Here is a 19,196-nt window from a genome sequence, read left to right as displayed (position 1 = left end):
GACCAACCTCGCATGATTCGTTATCGAAGGCTAGCAGTCGCTTTATCATCACCGTCATCATCATGGTTCACATAAGGTTGGGAATTTAATTAAAAAAACATAAATTATGAGTTTTACCATCCGTATTGTTAATTCCATTGTGTTTACGCGCTTAATTTAACCACACGAATCATGGCCAATCCACGACCACTCAGGCAAACAACAACAACAACAACAACAACAACAACAACAACAACAACACTCATATTCTATCTAATGTATAGTAGGAGAGGAAGAAACAAGCGGAATATAAAGAAAGATGTAGCTGTAACAAATGTATTACCATCAATTTCTGCAAAACGCCCAATTACTGGCCGTTCTCCCACGGTGGGTATGCGCCACTTGTGTAGAGGAACAACGACAACAATAATATTAGCGCGCAAGTGAATGAATGGTTGAAAACATTGTGCTCTGGCGCACAGCGGCGTCAGTTAGGGGTCGACGCGCTCCTAGAAAACAGCCCCTGGTAGGCCGATTTTCTTGAATATTTTTTTCTGAATGAGGCGTGTGTCATCGATGACGTTAGTGATTTTACCTAATGTAAGATACAGGCGGGAGACCAGGTGAGAAACGTTTGCCCACTAAAATTGAAACTTTACACACAAACGGTATTAGTGTAACAGCTTTAAAACCTAATTAAGGAGGGAATGATCAGCGAGTCATTGCTCCTAAGACGACGTTATCACCGTGATGAAGCAAACAAATAAACTCGTACAAAATACTCAGTGCCCTCTGGACCCTGCTTCTTTTACTTGACAGGGCCTTTCGAAGGAATCGTTCGTTCGTACATTGTTTTGTTCCAGTATCCCTTCCTTCAAACTAACATGAATGGTCTTGCCAGATACCGACAAAATGCGGGTTTGAATGTAATGCATTGTTGAATGTTAGGTTTCTGAAAACGGACATAAACAGCGAAAAATTTAAAACTCGAGTGTCGTTCGCGTTTCAAAAACACATCCGAACTATTGCATTACAATGTAAACTAAATTGCATTTGTCACACACACACACACACACACACACACACACACACACACACACACACACACACACACACACACACACACACACACACACACACACACACACGCGCGCGCGCACACGCACACGCACACGCACATGCACACACACACACACACGCACGCACGCACGCACGCACACGCACGTAGAAGAGGAAGGCAACTAAATTTGGCACTTCTTTATATTTCCATGTAACTGTAACAGATTGGTAATGAACAGGCGTGTTCTTCATACTTTATCGGTATTCAACATGAACATGAAATGAAAAACTAAAAGATAAAATAGATCCAGTCATCATTATCAGGCAAAGAAGAGTCTTTTGGAAGGACGTTGCGAAATAAGTAGCAAACAAAAAAGTTAGAAGTTTAAGGCGGCTAGTATGCATGCGAGTGAATCGTGTATTCATACTTTCCGATGGTGATGTGATAACAAAATATGAAGATGTCAAAATCTGTCCTTATAGACGCGCTGGAACATTGAAACTAAAACAACAGTGCATATCGCTGGGTGTGTTCTGCATTATGCTATACGTTTTCATGGAAACAACTGGCGCCTTCAGTCTCCCGCCAGATAAATATTCACAAGGTTGTCCTACATTATTCATTAAAGAAAATACTCGGCACAATCTGATACGAAGTACTTTATTGCGACCATTTATTGACGGGACGGCTGTCGACGACGAGTGCAGCTGCAGGACGAAGAAATCGTGACTCGAATGTTAGAAAAGATTCACGAGACGATTCCATTTCAAATGCAGTCTTGGCACGAAGCTCTAGCGACAGCGTGCATACGTACAGCATTGCCGTGAATAACATTTGCACCATCGTTACTTCGTAGCTCGTTCTTTCTGCTGGGTCTCGTCTTGAAAGATTTATGGAAACATGCGATGTGGGACTGTGTGCATTCCACTGCTGACATTCTTCAAATAGCCTCGACTATACGCGGTGACTTACCCGTAATCTTATTACTTATTCCGGTAATAACCCTGCAAAATAGCGCTGGCGGAATCACGTTTCGTGGGAAGACTTGTGAAAGACGACCGACTATGTACGGTGATTGCGAACGTCAAGACAGAGTACAATCCGGAAAAGGGCGTTGTCGCCTCGCATCAGCGGAAGCAACGTTCACGGGTTTGCGACACGAAAGCAACGGGAAAAAAAAAGTTGCCTACAGATCAGAGGGCCTGAGTCGTCAGAATATTGACTAAAATCGGCACGCAGCATCAAAGAATGATTTGCATATATTACAAAAGTAGGACTGTGATGAAAAGAAAAGAAGACGCACTGACGTCGTAATGAAACCGCATAGGCTTGCTTCACAAATCAAGGAACCGAAATATCTGGGCTGAATAGTCATGCCTAAGGCAACCTCTTCGCGTTACGGAATGCGAATATATATGTGGCATTAGTGGTGCAATAGTGTCAGCTCACAGAGGATTCACCGCAAGAGCAAGTCATCGCTACGTGTGGTGTCCTTTTGTCAAACGCCTGTCTAACAGGACCGACTGTGACGCCATAGAGTGGCGTATACGGCTCTGATGTGACCGACAGTAGGCTCAACGTTGCGTCACTCGTATTTTGGTTCCTGCGTGAAATTTTGGCCATTGAAGACCTCGGTGGGACAGCCCTACGTAAGACTCAAACTGGCGGCGAGGAAAGCATATGTCGGTATACATTCTGGACTTCAGCAATGAAACGCATTTGAAGTCTTCCTTTAATTCCTTGGCTTCTCTTGCACTCTCCAACAAGGCCATGGGCGACTCATTCCTATGATATGACGATTTGTTAAATAATAAGATCAAGGTCGATTGCTTATTAATTAGATCACAAATATTGCGTGGTGCCTATAATGGGTATCTGAAAGCAGATATTAGCTTAGAAATGAGCGATGCGCGCGAACGCGTTAAATGATTCTTACGCGGCTGCACTTGACAAAAGTCACTTTCGCTTAGCAGTGACACTTACTGCCCCAACCGTTTCTATTTTTGATGCAATTATGCAATAGGTGTAATAGCACAAATTACTTTCTGACCAGATTGTTCGAACAATCAGCGTATTTCAACACGAATCATACAGGAGCGTGGTCGCATCACATTACGCCACACGAACGGTAGGTGCCGCGAGCGAACTAACGACAATCAGCAAGAGACACCCCGTTATTTTGAATTTTTGAGATAATATTTAGACCAGAACACGGAGAACTTTAGGGAGAACACGTCATACGTAAACAGCTTACTGCACAAAGCAGAAATGTTGCGTCAATTTTTTGCCAATGAGGAAAGATTTTACTTTGTTTAAGAACGACTCACTTGGATTTGTGTTCTAAGACCTCAGTGACAGTTGGCTTCAACTTTGTTCAAGCAAAGTTCCGTGCCAAGACAAAAGAGCACGACCTACGTAAGACACTGCGCAACGGAATCCACCCTTGGTCCAATCTCGGGATCCTCTTAATATAGGATGCACGAATGCAAAGATAAACAAGATAAGGCTGACAGCTTTTTGTTCTTTCCCCCAGACAGAAGCCAAACAATTACTAAACCGCACTCGTCAAGGCTTCACGCAGAGGCTTATACGATCAGCGTGAATCCCCAAGACTGCCGAAGCCTCAAGTGCGCAAAATAGGCGTGTCTTATATATGTAGTCCATTTAGTTATTAAATTATTCAATGCGGAATAATTGCTGCTTAGCGCAACGCAGCACGACCTGTATTTTGCTAATGAGTGAAAAGAATGGAAAGGCTCAGCATTTTCGTTAGTTCAAACAAGGGAGGAGGAAAAGAGATAAGAAGAAGGCAGGGAGGTTAACCAGAATCATGTCCGGTTGGCTACCCTACACCGGGGGAAAGGGAAAGGGGGATAACAAAGATAACAGGGAGAGAGAGGAGGGAAGGAAAGAAGGAAATTGCAGTGAGTTCGCTGACGTGTGTGGCCTTACAGAAATTACATTAATAGTCACAGTTGGTCGCACAAGCTCGTCGTCCTTAAGAAGCACAAAAGTGCCTTCACCGCTTTATGGGCCGACGGGCGATGGGGGCGGTGTTCCAGCAGCACCTGCACAGAAAGCGGCCGATTGTCCAGTTTATGAAAAGCTTTGGCAAGTTCTTGTCTCTCAGGGGTGTATCGTGGACAGTGGCACAGCAGGTGGTCGATGTTTTCTTCCGTGCCACAGACCTCGCATGCTCCACTGTCAGTCTGTCCAATTAATGTAGAGTATGCCTTTGTGAAGGCAACTCCTAACCAAAGGCGACAGAGAAGTGTAGCTTCACGTCGAGGAAGTCCGAGTGGAGGCCGGAGTTGCAGGGAGGGGTTTAGTCGATGCAGTCGTGTGAGTCGTAAGTTTGGTGAGTTCCACTCGGTCAGTGTGAGACTGCGTGCCAGGTATCGAAGCTGCCTAGCGGCGTCTGTCCTCGAAAGCGGAATTGGAACGCTCTGCTCTTCCGGATGTGCTGTGCGAGCAGCGTTATCGGCGGAATCATTGCCACTGATTCCACAATGGCCAGGTACCCATTGAAAAACGACCTCGTGACCTTTTTGTTGGACATGATGGTAAAGTTTCGCGATTTCGTATGTCAGTTGGTCATGGCATCCGTGTCGGAGAACTGACTGCGTGCACTGTAATGCCGGTTTTGAATCACAGAACACAGCCCATTTTCTAGCTCTTTCAGATTCAATGAATTCCAGCGCTCGACGCAGGGCCGTTAGTTCTGCCGCCGTTGAGGTCGTGACATGCGATGTCTTGAAGCGCAGTGTCATTCCTCGCGTTGGTATCACCACGGCACCACCGGAACTGCACGACGTAGTTGATCCATCGGTATATATGTGGACGTGGTTGCTGTACTTTTCATGCAAAAGAAGTAAGGTCAACTGTTTTAGAGCAGAGGCCGGTAGATCTGTCTTCTTCTGTAGTCCTGGAATCATTAGATGTACTTGTGGACGGCTCAAACACCACGGAGGAAGCGCTGGCTTGGCCGCAGGTGCGTACCCTGAAGTAAACGACGCACGATGTGCACTGACAATGCCGCTAAATGTCGAGCAGGGCCTTGCAGCAGTGAGGCTCGCCAAGTGGTGGGAAGGGGTCCTAGCATAATGCCTGAGGTGCATGCGCATTGTCTCAACGGTAATGTGCGTCGTGATTGGGTAATCCTGCGCAAGGGCAATGGTTTCAGCCGTTGATGCACTGCGTGGTAAGCCAAGACATATCTTAAGGGCTTGGGCTTGAATACTCTGTATCGTACGTAGGTTAGACTTGCAGGTGTTGGATATTGCAGGCAGGCTGTATCGCAGGAATCCAACGAACAACGCCATGTACAGCTGTAACATAGCGTGTACAGATACTCCCCAACTTTTTCCTGCAAGGAACCTGAACAGGTGACAGATAGCAGTCAGCCGCTTTTTCACGTAATTGACGTGCGGAGTCCAAGACAGGTCTCTGTCAATTACGACTCCCAAGAACCTGTGACTTCTGCTGTATGATATAAGTTGTCCGTTAATAGATACGCCGTAACCAGACATTGGCTTCCTCGTGAATGCCACCATTGCGCACTTTCCGCATGAAATTTCGAGTCCTTGTTCACGAAGGTAGCAAGATGTCATTGTGGCAGCCTTCTGAAGCCGAGCGCGAAGCTGAAGTCGTGTCACACTTGATGTCCAAATGCAGATGTCGTCCGCATAGATCGAAAGTCGTACGGTGCTTGGCAGGTTGTCAACTAATCCACAGAGGGTGAGATTGAAAAGAGTCGGGCTAAGCACTCCGCCTTGAGGGACTCCTCGGCTACCGTAATGCTCGGATGTCGGGCCATTTTCTGTGTCTACATAGAATGGTCTCCTCTGTAAGTAGCTGCACACCCACATATACATCTTACCACCAAGTCCGACAGCTTCTAACGTGCTAAGGATGGCTTCATGGGTGACATTATCATAAGCCCCTTTAACGTCTAGAAACAGAGCAGCAGATAGTCGCTTACAGGCCTTTTGGTGTTGCACAAATGTTATCAAGTCAACAACGTTGTCTGTTGACGAACGACCGCGTCTGAATCCGGCCATAGCATCTGGGTAGATTTCATAGTACTCTAAGTACCATTCTAGACGTGTTAAAATCATTCTTTCCATTGTTTTTCCGACACAGCTGGCAAGTGCTATCGGACGGTATGAGGAAATGTCCAAGGGCGACTTGCCAGCTTTCAGAAGTGGAATGAGGCGAGTTGACTTCCATTCTTGCGGAACCGTACCCGTCTGCCAGGAGTCGTTGTACAGGAGCAAGAGTGCCTTCCGAGCTTGGTCTCCTAGCTTACACAGGGCACGGTATGTAATGCCGTCAGGTCCTGGCGCTGAAGAACGCCTGCACAAAGCCAGCGCAGCTTCTAGTTCTTCCATAGAAAAAGGGCATTCCATGCGGGGATCGCGTGAGAACGGTGGGTGGTCGAGCGTTCCCGTACCCGTTCCATCGGAATTTGTTTCGCCAGCAATCTTTCTGCAGAGAGATTCAGCGACATCAATATCTCTACATTGTAGATGGAGTGCCAGAGATTTAAACAGGTGGCGCTGACCAAAGGTTGTGCGAAGGCCACGAACAGTCTTCCATATAAGCGACAAAGGTTTTCGCGGATCCAGGGACTCGCAAAAGGATACCCATTGTCGCGAAGCCAGCTTGTTCATGTGACGCTGTATTTTCTTTTGTGTTCGTCTAGCCAATCTCAAAACATAATTGGACTTCGTGCGTCTATATCTTCGCTCCGCACGACGGCGAATTGCTCGAAGTTTCGCTAGTTCGATGTCGAAATCGGTGCGGGAAGAACTCTTCGAAAGCAAATGCGTGGTTGTATGTATGGCATCCTTTATCGCGCCCTGTAGGTTATAGGAGGTGCCGTCACGACAACAGTCTTCCATTATTATTTTGTATTTATGCCAATCGGTGCACTGTACGGTTCTGGAGGACTTGGAGCTAGTCAAACCTTCGATCTTCAAATAGGTTGGGATGTGGTCGCTACCCCGCGTTTCTAAATCCGAGAACCAGTGCACTCTTCTCGAAAGCGAACGTGAAACGAAGGTAAGGTCCAAGCAGCTACTATACGCTGATCCACGCAGAAAAATAGGGCTTCCATCATTTGACAAGCATAATTCGAGTTCATAGGCAAAGGACACCAACGTTCTGCCTCTAGAGTTCACTTTGGAGCTTCCCCATAGGTAATGGTGGGCGTTAAAGTCACCAGTGAGCACCCACGGCTGTGGAGTCGATGTCAAAATTCCCCGTAAGCGCTCACAATCCAGACGGCTTGTTGGAGATAAATAGGCTCCAAGAATTGTGAACGTGAGCTTTTTCTTCTTCACCGTTAAGCAAACGTATTGATTTGCTTCGTCAGGAGGCACTGTGTGATGTACATAAGTCAAGTCACGGCGTATAAACACAACGACCTTGCTGCACTCTCCGTGGGCAGAGGACATAAAGCACTCATACCCGGACAGTCTGATGGGAGCTGATAGGTTGGGTTCGCAAATCACGATAATGGGGAATTGGTGCGTAAATACAAACTGTCTGAAGTCGGACATGCGTGACTTAAGCCCTCTGGCGTTCCACTGAAAGACAGATGCCTTCTTGACCTCCTCTTGAAACGACGGCAATTTTCGGGCCGTGGTTTTACCCTAGAGCCGCAAGCACCGGACTCAAGGTGTCCAGCACCTGCAATGCGCTCTGTGCAGACGGGGTTTTCATGGTGCTCAGTAGAATACGCATGGCGTCCATAAGTGATTTTAGCATCACTATGACTTGGCGATCCTCAGTCGTCGTCGCATCCTCGGTTCGTGAGGTCATTGAGGGCGGCGCAATTTGATGTGACTCCGATGCAGGTTGTGCTCGTGGAAGTGTTGGCCACTCTTCAGGAGGTGCGAGTCTTGCCCCTTTCTTCGTTTTCGCAGTGTCTGTCTTTGTGGAAGTCGGCGTTGATACGGTAGCCGCTTTGCCGGAAGATGATGGTGTATATCTTTCAGTAGATGTTACTCTTCGTGATGCTCTTCGATGGCGATGTCGTCGTCGCCTGAGAGTAGCGGCAGCCTCTCTGTGTGTTGAATGGTCCCGTACCATACGTTTAAGCACTGCTCGCTCGTTCCTCACCCGCGGGCAATCATTGGATGAGGCCTCATGAGTACCATGGCAGTTAGGGCACTTCAACACAGTTGCGCGGCAGGCATCTGCTGAATGAGATTCAGCGCACCGTGGGCACACGAGTTTATTCCTACAGACTCCTTTTACGTGTCCCATCTTGCAGCATTTGTAGCACTGCAGGGGCTTCGGTACGTATGGGCGGACTGGCTGGCGGACGTGGCCAACTTTGACGTGTGAGGGAAGGCTGTCGCCCTCAAACCACAGCTTCAGGCAACGTGTGTTGCCAAGTCTGGTGATGTGCGTGATAAGAGTGCCTTCTGTAGTTGGCTTTATTAATATAGGTAAGTCGTCGGTTGGTATAGAAATATCGACATCATAAATGACGCCGACAGAGCCATTGCAGCCTGTAGGTATGATGGATCGCACTTGTATTTTGTCGATCTCCGTTACGTGCCGTAGGCTTTGCAGTGCACTACGGTGTAGAACATCTACTGCGAGGACATTCTTCCGCGAGTTTATTCTCACGTCCTTTATCTCGTTTGGCGCGATTCCCTCAAGAAACGCAGAAAGGACTTGCCTGTTTAGGAGTCGCAGATTGGACACTGGGTCCACAGGCATGAAGAGCATGGTGTACGGCCAGCGCTGTGGTGTTGTCTTCACGGTGGAGACACTTGGCGACGATGACCTCCGTAGCAGTCTTCTTTTTGTGGTTCGGCTCATGACAAGTGTGAAATCGTCGTCCGACGAGTCGACGCTGTCCGAGTACAACTCGGTTGCCTCGCTGTCCATGTCACTTGACGCATTTCCACGTTTCCTGGACGCGACATCACGTGATGGCTTGACTCCAGGAAGGTCTTCGAGGGCTTCTTCATCCATTGGCGCAACAAGGGAGCGGCAGCTCCAAGAGTTTGGAAATAAACAAAGCGAGACAAAGGTACAAGCGTTCTATGATAGAAACACTTCGTCGTCGTCCCCCTAGTTAAAACAATATGAAGCAAACAGACAACGAAGCCGGCGAAGGCATAGGGGAGAATTACTAGTTATATTTAACATGCTGCTAAAAGAAGAAAATCGACACACTTTCGTTAGAGCACGGGAAAGAATAATTTCTTCCTTTTAACTCTAGCCCCATATACTCCGTTCTCGTGTGGTCGCTTTATATACGCCTACACTACTTTTCCACTGCCTCGCTGATTTACTAAGTGAAATCTTGCATAATCACTTCAATTATTTCTTTCGCTTTAGGGGTCTAGTTTTCCGCTGTTAAACTACCTTAACGCATACCTAAAGAAGGCACTGCAATGCCCCTATTTCTGCGTATGATGTTTATTAACAGGAATGCATATGAATTAGCTAAAGGCTGACAGCATATGCTCGCAGAAAACTGACAACATTATTATGAAGCTCACATCCCAGGCAGCCCGTGATTTAATCAATGCCTCCGTAATCACAGCCGTCATTTGTGTATGCATGGTCAGAGTTTTTCGAATGCAGGTTTTATCTCGCTCCTGTTAGCGAAATGGTGGAGCTAGAGACGGTGTGCACTGCCCATTCGTTATCGATGTTTACAGTGACATGCTTCTTCGCAATGTGCCCGTGTGTCTGTTCCTCTGTCTTTCTCGGGCTATGTCCCCTGCGTTGGGTCAGCTAACAAGCATTTCACCAGGAAGCAAGAAAGGATCGTAACCGGCAACAAGCAGGTGCGGGTCAGGCTAGCTAAAACGCTTGCAGACCTCTGTAGCATATGTACATAGATCGCTGTAGTTAACCCTCACCATCACTGCCATCCGACGGTCTCTCTCCTTTCTATTTTCTCTCCCGTCAAGCTTTCCAGATGTTTCCCTCTTTCAAGATTTCTCTCTCTCCCTTATGCCCTTCTCGCATAACTGTTGTTCTCGCCACTCCGGCACAGTCATGCACAACCTCGCTCACAGAAAAAAGGAACAAAAAAAAAGTATGATCGGCCAATTTGTGGTGAGTGATGTCGACACCGCTTCCGTCAACAAACACGTCCTTGAGGCTGGCATCCAAACATTCCAAAGAAACACCTATGTAGTGCCCCTTTATAAGCACTGCAGTAAAGTCAGAAAGCTATCTCTAGGTCGTATCTTTCTCTCACTCTGTCTCTCTCTCTCTTGTACGTCCTATGATCACACTGTTTTCTCGTGACTGTGCACATGGTATTTTCCGCATGAACGAGATCTAGCCGATGGCGGCTACGATCACGCTGGCGAACACATGAGCACACGCTTGGTCACACTTTTGTGGATACATCTAATATTGGTGCATTATTTACGCACGCGTCTATTTTGTTGACTTACACGCAGCCTGCGGTTTTCCGCTATTTCCTGCGAGTCATAATCTGTTCGTGGCAAAATATCACCTCCTACATGCTCTTACCACACGGCTTATTGATTCGACCGCGCATGACGAAAACAAAGCCTCCAAGAACCATCCCAAGATTGTACCGAAACAAATGAAACCAGAAATGAAACAACAAACCTAAAGAAATAGAAGAATCACTCAAATAATGGTGAGTTTTTTTTTTTCGCTTTCTGTCCTACACTATCGCCGATACGCGCTACACAAGCCACTACGTGAGCTTCCGCCCCAGCGACGGCTACACACACCTCCGCAACACCACCGCAGATTATGAGCCGAGGATGGGCTAGAGCCCACTCGCTGAGCGCGACACCGCAAAAGAAAAAAAAGAAACCCCACAAACATTGCTATAAAGTGGGTCACGCGAGCTGCGAAATCATGCGCTCGCTGGGACTTTTTATACTCAGGTAAAGCGAGCAAAAACACTCTGCTGGCCTTTCACGTATGCGGAGTCTAATAGCACCTCTCCCCTTCCCACGGTCCCACCTACAAGCGGCTAAACCCCCATTCTCTTTCTCTCCTCTAGCTACCTTCTCTCAAATGAGGTACAAGGCTCCCCGCGGGCGGTTGGTTACGGGTCAGAAAGCCGCGGGTGTTCCACTCAAACAGCGGAAACCGCGAGTGCCAACAGCTATACGAACAGCCCAGGAAAGCGCTCGTCGCGTCGATCGATGGAACGGTACGGGTAGGCACGCGCACCGAGAACGACGCTATGAAGAGCGTCATTATGTGGAGAGTTGTCGCTTTTTTGGAAACGACGCCGGCCCGGTATTGTGGTTGCATGGCCTCGTGCACGAAATAGCAATATAGCGTAGAATCACCAGAAGAAAGTAACAGAGAAAATCTTGAACCAAATGTGCGGAAAAAAGAAAAACCTTTTGCTACCTTTGCTGTACAGCCTTTATCACGCCATAGGTTAGTTTCTGCGTTTTTTTCTTCTTGTTTGTTTTTTGCTTTAGCCTGGAGGCGTGTGACAGTGGTGTGTAATTTACGTAATTTTTTTTATATTTTTCTCGTTGTTTTGTCTTTTGGTGCTCGGCTGGCCGTCTCAAGCTGACGCTAGCACTGGCAGTAGGTAGGCGTCAGGTTCGTCCTTAATTACGTGGGCGCAGCCAGAAAGCTGTGCCATTACTTATGTCTTATCGGGAAGGTTCAGCGCAGCACGTTGTACCCGTCTGTCCCCCCGCCATCTCTTGCGCCTGCAGGGGCCTATATAGCAGGCACATAATACTTCTTGGCGTCCCACTTAAAGCGTACACATGCTTATCACTAGACTTTATACTGCAGTGAGAGTACGCTGGAAATATTATGGAATGTATATTTAAGCGAGTATGTAAACGCATAATAGAAGCGTGTCGTATCTCATTTTGCTACGCATTACGTATGTCGGGACAAACGTTACCACACGGATCGTGCGCTGATGCACCTGTACACGGCATCGACGGCACTTCAGACAACAACGTTAATCTGAGTGCAGGACGTGAGCTGAAGCTTTCTCCTTTCGTAATTTTCACACTGCTGTGCGTAACACTGGTGTTATCTTCCAAGCTTAGCTGTTCCAAAGAACCTAAACACTCGAATTACATCATCAGTGCTTTACTGTAGTCGCGTGCGTAGCGGAAAAGCAGTGTCTTGAACGTATGACCGGAGTTAGTGTTAGGAACGTGGTAATGTAACAGGGCAATGTTCACATAACAAGAAGAAGATCAAATAACCGGAAAATGCAGACAAAGTAAAATTAGGGGAAAACAGTCAGCGTTCCCTTCAGGTCGTATGAACGCATTGGGGTGTAACAAAGTTGACGCACGTGTTTTGAAATCGCTATTGCGGGCGCTCAGTACTCAATCTCGCCTAAGGGGGCGGGGTTCTGTGCGTTCAGTGGCCCGATGAGAAAAGAATTCCGTTAAAAGGTCTCATTCAGGAGAACGTAGCGCAGCTCGAAAAATAAAATACAAGAAAAAACTAACTAAATACGAAAACAAATAATCTACCTATGCGTCCAGTGCACACGTCGTCTTTGTGCCCACAGAAGCGCGGAATCGGCAGTTATTTGCTGAACGACTCGTTGTTCCAGACCTAATTGCAACAGCGGCGTTTCGAATTTCAGTACAGGCGGAAACCACGAAAGAGAGCCGCCGAAGAGGCTTCGCTTCATCATGGCTGAATTCGCGGTGGGGTTGTTGGGCGTGACGGATAGAATCACGCTTAGGTCTGTATCTGGAGCCAATTGAGAGGAAACTGGGGTTATGGGAAGTAGGAAGGGTAGGATGGATAGTACTGGCTCGTTAAGTGGAGACAACAGAAGGACCATCGTCTCCCTTTGAAAATAGTTGTTAACTAATGTTTCACATATAATGTTTAATAACACATTGCGTTCACTCGTTATGGCAGCTGAGGGATTCGCGCAGAATGGTTGAAAGCTAGCAGTGGATCCGATGTCGAATAATAATTCCAGACGTATAAAGTGCGAAAAAAAGTGGGGCGAAAATGAAAGCAGGCAACACATGGGACACGGTGTCTATAGCGAGAAACTGTGTTAATTTGAAGGAAAAAAGAAATAACGCTTACTAAGGAATCACATCATGTGCGAGTTAGAGAAACATTTATGTGGTTTTATTGCCGGGCTGTTTTCTTTTTCATATCACATTATCTTATCAATCTTTGCTGATTCGACAAACTATTGTTTGTGGAAAAGCCGGCGACACAATTCTTGCCAAGGTTTCCTAGTGTTCTCAGAACAAATCACTCAGAGTCACTAACCTCGTTCTCGTTCGCAGGGCTTCTTCAGAAGATTGTTCTTGCCGAAAATTGCACTGCCGTAGTTGTACGTACCACTCGAATTCCCCACAGGGCGATGAAGTAACTCTGCCAACCAATATCAGTTTCGGGCGCTCTTGCAATATGAATTAGGATATGAGGAAGCCAAGAAAAACGAGTTCCCCTATGCTGTCCCTGACGTCATTGTTGGTTGGCTTCTTATGATATTGCTAATAAAAATCGAGCCCCTCGCTTTCCTTTCATCGTACAATCATAAGATCATGTGAATGTTAACGATAACGGACCAGCCAATCATTGCCGGTAGAGGTAAATCCAGAACCGAGCTTACAGGCAGTTGTTCACTTGCGGGGTCGGTGCACTAACAGGCAGTACGTTTATCAAGTTATCTGTCGAATTGCAGCAACTTCAGTTACTTGCAATGCCTTACACTTAGCATGTCAGTAGAGAGATTCTCTATTAAATTTTTTTTTTTGTGCGTGTGAAAAGGTCGAGGAAATGGTACAAAATTATCTATGACCCGCACATGGCCGGTATAACTGCGAAAATAATTTTAATTATCGTGGTGTTGTTTGCACAATGCAAATTCAAATTATGGAGATCATTCCTGCTGGCATTTGGCGTTATCAGGAGCCTTCTGAATAGCTTGAGTTTACCTCCCCCTCCCCTCTCTCCCCAGCGTAGGGTAGCAAACCGGATCGCCTTTCCCTTTCCTTTGTCTCTCTCTCTTGATTAACCGTCCCGTTAATTACACCACCTGCACGGGACTTCACAAATATTCACTTTGGGCTCGGCGCAAGGCATGGAATATGGGCGTTCGCACAGCTTAGGGAGCTCGTCGCCGGCATTCCTCGAATGTCGATTCCCGAATGCCATTGTTGTTCATCCGAACTGTGCCTAACTTGAACGTGGCATAACTGGGGGTGTATCACGCATCTACGGTGATGTGCGACGTGCATATGTCTTAGTGCCTGTGATGTGTTTATGAATGCGTTATAAGCTTCTCGGTTATTTTGTTATCAGATTTGTTGATTTACCACAATCTGTACGCGTAAAAACGTGTGACTTTGCCACCAGAAAATATTGAAACGCGAATGGGAAACAGAATATGAGAACACGTATAATTACATAAAAGTGAGACATGAAATCACTCTGTAACCGGTTTCTAATTGTTGAACTTTCTTCCAGGCGCCCTGTTATCATGATCATCATCATCCTCACTTTGTTTTCAGTAAGTGCGACCATGTCCCTGAAGACCATCTCGTAGAAACCCGCGAAGGTCGACACAGGCAGAGCGGTTGATGTATAAACGTTTCGATATTATGGAACAACAATGATGATGAAAGCAGGTGAGCTAGGAAGAAGTTTCAGCGCACGGAGGTGTGCCAGTTATATCTTTTGGAGTCTGAATCAAGCCACTGTTACAAATGCAGGTAAACCTAGAAACCAAACAGCGCACCGGAGTAGTACTCGGAATTGTTCGCGTTTGCATATATTCTGATAGTACCTATCGCCCTGCGTAATGTGCTCGCGTGAATTTGCTATGAACTGCCCATGAAATCCAGAACGACGTCTTTCTGCATATATATTTTTTATGTATTTCTGCAACCTTCATTAATGCTAGCTGCTATTTCTTGCTCAGCTAGACTAAAATGACTTGCAGGCACCACATGATGCCAGTGTCTCATATCCATACACGTTTCATGATAATAATACTTAAAAAATAAATTCGCAGTGTACCAGCACAACCAACCATAGTTGCGGAGAAATGAGAAGCGGCATGTCCGAATGAAGAGCGCCACTGTTGGGTTAGATTATTATTATTATTATTATTATTATTATTATTATTATTACTATTATTATTAACCATGCAAACGTATATAAACATCACAAAGAGAGGAAGAGAAACGGGCTAGCAATTTTCTACCAAGAGCGACACCACGCCTACCCGCTTGAAGAGAAAAGAAAAATGAAGGGGAAAAAAAATTGGCTGGGGCTTTGCTAAGGTTAAGCCTGGATATCTCGAAGCGAAAAGGTTCGGTGATGCTTATGGTTTAGCTTATGGTTATGCTTTATGATTTAACCTATGGATATGCTTACAGTTTAGCTTATCGTTATGCTTTATGATTTAGCCTCTGGTTATGCTTACGGTTTCACTTATGGATATGCTTTGGTTAGCTTATGGTTATGCTATACGTGTGCCTTGTGTAGTTATGCAAATTGCTTATCAATGATATATACCATAAGTTATGCAGGATTGTTAAACTTCTTTATTCATCATTTCTGTACAGCCATAAACACAGCTCTCTGTATCGGTAGTATCACTCTCTTCTCCTTCCATGTTGAATGCGCACGCCTATTCTCTGGCAAGCGCTTATATAGTCGGCCTCCGCGATAAACACGCGCTTGCGGCGAACGTCAAACGATGACGCATAGCGCGCGGCAGTGGCCACCTGCACCGACTCCGAATACGCTTACGGAGCCAATTCCGACATACGCCGGCTCGCGCGAAGCGCGGTGTTGTCTAGCGTAGTGAAGTTTTTCGCTTCAAAAGAGGAAGGCACACAACAGTTACATATTACGGGCCGCATATGCGAGTATTAGAGACGAGAATCGAATCCCGTGGTTGGCAAGAATTCCATCCCAAGTTTGTGAACCTCACGTCGAGTTGTTGAAGCGCGATCTTTGGGAAGCGAAATGTCGTCAAGTGTTGCTCGAGCAAGATTAGGTTGTTCGAACTTGTTCAGCAGCACACAACGACAAGTGCGGAGAGTTCGCCGTGTTCTAACTTCGAGAACTGTTCAACCAGCAACGCGCTCACACAAATGCACGCGTTCGATGCCCTCCGTAGAGCGCGTTGCACCCGATCTGCGATGAGGCGCAGGTGAAAAGCGGCACCAGGTGCTGGTTCTTTTCAATGCACGGCACGATCATTAGCGGAATGCAATGAAGCCAATTAGCCTCCGCCCAACCCACCGCGTCTTCCCCCTTCGCTCTTTTCTGACTCGCGTCGCAAGCGTTCAATTAAGTGGCCGGACGCCCGAACCCTGGGGCAGCTGTTAATACATATAGGATACATATAGGGTGGAGTTTGTGGGGAGTTGTGGGAGGAACTTACGGCGCGGTCGTCAGCTGCGGCGTTGCGTACGTCGAAAACAAATGGGAGTTGTACACTTGCGCACTGTCTCGTCACTTCTTGAAATGTGGCGGAAAAGTTCGAGAACGAGCATAGTGACAGATAACGTGATATATAAACAAGCCGCGGTCGCTTAGCGGCTATGGTGTTGCGCTGCTAAGCACGAGGTCGCGGAATCGAATCCCGACCGCAGCGGCCGCATTTCGGTTCGGGGTGAAATGTAAGAACGCTCCTGTCCCGCACATTGGGGGCACGTTAAGGATTTCCTGGCGGCCAAAATTAATCCGGAGTCACTCATTACGGCGTGCCTCATAATGAAATCGTGGTTTTGGCACGTAAAATCCCAGAATTCAATTCAATTCAACGAGACTTATAAGGCCTTCGCATGCTGTCACATGTTTGCTTATTCGCCGTTTATTTCTTTATCTTGTTACACATAAAACAAACTATTTCCAAAACCACATGCTGACTAAAGTCGAGGTATATTCCTCAGTAGCAACGCACGACTGCCCAGCTGTCGTTAACTGCTTGATTATATATCGGGTGTTTTTCTTTTAGAAGCAGTAAATTTCAAAAAAATATCTGGGGCAGACAGCAAATTCTAACACTTGATCTAAATTACTCGCTGGGGCGGCCATTACTTCCAGCAGAAATCAAAATGGGTAATTTAATAATTAACATCATTGCCTCATTGAGTATGTCAAGGGTTAGAATTGTGTTATCTGCCACAGGCAATAGTTAAAAATTTGGTGGATCTAAAAAAATACCTTGTATAGCTAAGCAGAAATCGGAACATCCAATAGAAATGCTTATAAGTATTGTCTGACTTATCATCCGGTACTGAACCTATACACAAACGGCCGTTTCTTGACCTGATTTTTCTCAACGAATCTGATCTACGGTAATATTTAACTCTGCTTGCAAAGAGACTGTCACATATCAATATCCCCCCCCCCCCCCCCCCAACTCAAGAACTCTACATTCTAAACTTATTTCTTTGGTGCTTATTGCAAATTTCCTCTAATGCAATGTTTCTTTTCTTCTGTATTCTTTCTGAGACGTATCTTAAGGGAGTGTTTGTTTAAGAGACGCCAACAGCTTTCCTCGCGTTTTTCTACAGCTATTAAATAACAAACCGCTGTTCCTGTCTGACATGTGCCAGATGGCTAAGACTAGCAACAGACATTAGTACACTGCAATAAATGAGCTTATTGCAATGAATAGACAAACTTTATGCGCGCAATATACTTGGCATTTATTACCTACAACTTATATTGTGAATTATCGTCAAGGAACAGCAAGGGTAGAACGTCTGCGAGCTGCACGGGTTCAGCATTTCACCTCGATGACACTTCGAGCGGTTCGAACCGGCCACAGAGTTACTCGGATATGCGCAGCACTCCGCCGGTACCGAAAACGAGTGACCAGGCGTCTACAACTCTGAACGATCGGCAAATGACCCACAGTGGGCTTATAGTGCATTGGACCTTCTTCCGTTATCGACTGCTATAGGAGCGGGCCAATCCGAAGAAACCAGCCTGTTGCTGGAGGCCCCGTAATGCGAAGGCGATTAGGTTTCTTTATTGTTTTCTTTTTTTTCCCGTCTCGTACCTACGTACTCCGAGGAGGGGACACGCGAATAAAATTATTTAAAATAAAGGACGATGATTGGGAAAACTTTAGGAAAGACCCAAATGATATGACACAGCGTAAACACCGGAATATTAAAAAGAGCGAGAGAAAGATAGAACGAAGAAAAGAGGACACCTATTGTGTGCTTCGGCCTGCGCTTTGTTGGCACGAAGTTGTCCCATAGACACACACACAAAATAAACACTAAACAATAAACAAGGTAGAAGTAGGTTGATCGTGTGGAGAAAGTATGGTCGGCAACAAGAATAGGCGAAGATGGCGCATGCGCATTCGGGCTCGCCAGGTGGACGCTGGTCGATTTGTCAATGCGCGTGTTTGTGTGTGCCGAGACGTGGCTGGCTGCGTGGGACACGCGGTGCGCTTCCACGGCGTATACGCGGGCGTTCCACAAAATGGCGCGTGGCACGTGAGGGGCCAATCCCATTACAGGGAAAGCCTTGCACCGCAATCGCTCCCCTCTCGCTCTATCGTGAGCGAGCGTAGCGTCCTTCGCCACGTGCGGTTCGCGAAGCCCAGAGCGGTTAGTGCACTTCTCTGCGGGAGGCGGCCGAGTTACTTGCTGAGAGATAAAGTATATTGTTGCATCAAAGTGCATTCGCCCGGTTTGTTTCGATGACCTTCATGCAGAGGCTGTATAAACAACAATGGGCGGTCGAGGTGGAAGCAAGGGTGGACGTTTTATTTTTTTTTTTTCTGAGTGCGCACGTGAAAGGTAACTATGGTAATTGGGGGGTCGTGGCCGAACGACAGATGTCGAAAAACGTATATTTTGTTGCAAGTGTTTGTGATTTGGAAATAACTAGTCTGTGTTGGCTTCTCGCGGTAGTAGCAGCGACACGCTCGCTTCCGACTTTTATAAAGTCAAGTTGCACAATTGTGTAGGGGCCCCTTCGGCAAAGAACTCTAAATTTGACCCTCGGCGAAAGTTAACTAAATAAATAAAAATTATGGGCTTTTAGGTTCCAGAGAGAGAGAGAGAGAGAGAGAGAAGACATGGGTCTTGATCAGACTTTCAGGTGCACTAATCCAGGTACAGCCTATCTCAAGTATGCCGCTTTCAGCTAAAGCAGAGCTCGAGCGACTTTCTGGGCTGGT

At 46.5% G+C, this 19,196-nt stretch overlaps 1 protein-coding gene across 1 annotated transcript in view; it reads right to left on the bottom strand.

The window, feature by feature from the left end:
• Positions 1-19,196, bottom strand: part of LOC126522117 (uncharacterized) — a 40,954-nt gene that overhangs the window by 5,443 nt on the left and 16,315 nt on the right. The window lies entirely within an intron of this gene.

Source organism: Dermacentor andersoni, chromosome 6 (assembly GCF_023375885.2).
Source record: "Dermacentor andersoni chromosome 6, qqDerAnde1_hic_scaffold, whole genome shotgun sequence".
NCBI lineage: Eukaryota > Metazoa > Arthropoda > Arachnida > Ixodida > Ixodidae > Dermacentor > Dermacentor andersoni.
Note: the sequence above shows the minus strand (reverse complement) of the source record. Positions and strands in the feature narration are given on the sequence as shown.